Consider the following 2,081-nt stretch of genomic DNA (forward strand, 5'->3'; position numbering starts at 1 on the left):
ATGTGGTGATAATCCAGTGATTCATTCGTGAGCCACAATGCTTCTATGCTGGTAGCCGTCCCCCTTTTATGTTTTGGAGTCGAACTTTGTTTGACAGATGGGTGATCTTTGCATCCTTGGCGCTGTTTCTTCATCTTTTGAATTTATAACATTGCTATCAGATGGCAATATAAATCTAGTGTGATTTTTTAGCACTTATAAAGTTTGATTATTTTTTAAAATTTAATTCTTTTTAAAGGTGATCGTCTGCTTTGCAATTCTGAGAGTCTCTTCTTCTTCACGCACAGACATGCTTTGCAGAGTTAAGGCCATTCGACACGAGTCGCTTCATTTTCCACCAAATCTTTAAGTATCTAAATTATTATTTTTTTCTGAGTATTCCACACATATATGTGTAATTTCGTATCTACCACTGTTTTGGCAAGTTTGTTTCTCCTGTGCCCCAGTAGTTGAAGTAAAAACCGAGGAACGGAGGCCATAAGGTACAAATCTAGCTCTTGAAAACAGCACTCATATTTCTCTTTTCTTGATTGTGAAGTTCTAGACTAGTTTTGTGATCTCGTAGATTTGTGCCTTGTGGCTGATGATGATACAAACAACACTGATGATAGCGAGCCATTCAGTTACATGCCTTCAATATACAAAGGTCGTGTTGAATTTCAAGTAGAGGTAAGTAGAGGCTACTTGATTGTGAACATTAAAGCAAATACCTTAAGCTCCTATCACCAAACTGTTTCAAGTGACTAACCATTTTCCGTTTGCTGGAAAGTTCTGCCAAGGATGACTTAGGCAAAGAAGTCAATAGAGTTTACTTCCCTATTTTTTGTGCTTTTCTTGTAATTTCTTCATATCATTTTTCTTATGGATCCCTTGGCTTTGACCTGATGTAGCCTAGGGATGATTGCTTGAAGGTGGAGGGAAAGAAGCTATTATTAGTAGCCTAAACATCTTGGAGCTTGGGCCATGGATGACCTGGAAAAGCCCTTGCTTGTCCCAAAAATTTGTAATCATGGTGCAATTGATTTGGTGAGAAATTTTTTAAAAGGCACAAGTAACTAAAGATAAGTTGTAATCGTCCATGGCATATTGCTAACAGTTCTAATCCATATGATTTTGTAGGAGCGTATACCTCTGGATGAGGTTTTTGAACAACTTAGAACATCACATGGAGGACTTTCCTCCACACATGTAAAAGTGCGCTTAACAATATTTGGTCCCAATAAACTCGAAGAGAAGCCAGTAATTACTAGTTTTATTTTATTTTATTTTTTTTATGCACAGCATTTTTGTTTATTGTGCATGCTTAAATTGAATTAAAAGTCAAACAGGGTGGTCACTAAATGTATTGAAAAATGTTGAACTCAGGAGAACAAGTTTTTGAAGTTCCTCAGTTTCATGTGAAATCCATTGTCATGGGTTATGGAAGCTGCAGCAGTAATGGCAATTGTTCTTGCTAATGGTGAGGTGAGTTCTCCTGAAATTAATGATGGTTGGTCTTATGTGACTCATAGTGTAGAGCCCCTAATATTTAGGATGACCTCGTTGTTTTCTTTTCTATGCTTTTAACCTCCTAAACTCTATGTCACTTTAAATTTCAGGGAGAGGGTCCTGATTGGCAAGATTTTTTGGGGATTGTTTGCCTTCTTATAATCAATTCTACTATTAGTTTTATAGAGGAAAAATAACGTTGGTAATGCAGCAGCAGCACTTATGCCCATCTTGCTCCCAAAACAAAGGTTAGCAGTCTGGAGCTTCAGCTTGGACATGAGATTGCACTTGAGAAATGATAAAAAATAATGTGGATCTAAATTTTCCTTATATTCTGCAGTGTTGGAGTTTGTGATTATTGCTCTTGGTTTGAGAATATTTAGGCAGAAATATGATTCCCATCTTGTTGTTGAGGGAGGCTCTCAGGTAAAACTATTGGCTAATTTTCTGCCAGTACATTCCCCACTTGGAGCCATTCCATGATGAGGCAGTGGTTCTTTGGGATGGTTTCATCTAAATAGCTCCCATACTATTAAAAGTGTGAATGGAATAGATTACTCCTTCACAAGGATGGGTGTCTCTACCCTATCTTA

At 37.3% G+C, this 2,081-nt stretch overlaps 1 long non-coding RNA gene across 2 annotated transcripts; it reads left to right on the plus strand.

The window, feature by feature from the left end:
- The first annotated feature begins 770 nt into the window (after positions 1–770).
- LOC137935863 (uncharacterized) lies at positions 771–1,737 on the plus strand. 2 transcript variants are annotated; one of them, XR_011109501.1, is made up of 3 exons: positions 771–1,239; positions 1,366–1,464; positions 1,599–1,737. It is a non-coding gene; the product is annotated as an uncharacterized lncRNA (long non-coding RNA). The 2 variants fall into 2 exon arrangements; XR_011109500.1 differs by having other exon boundaries at positions 771–1,026; positions 1,120–1,464.
- The last annotated feature ends 344 nt before the right edge of the window (positions 1,738–2,081 follow it).

Source organism: Aristolochia californica, unplaced genomic scaffold, assembly GCF_029961685.1.
Source record: "Aristolochia californica isolate CCGP_79_NKW_82.1479 unplaced genomic scaffold, dmAriCali1.0.hap1 SCAF_7, whole genome shotgun sequence".
NCBI classification, from domain to species: Eukaryota; Viridiplantae; Streptophyta; class Magnoliopsida; order Piperales; family Aristolochiaceae; genus Aristolochia; species Aristolochia californica.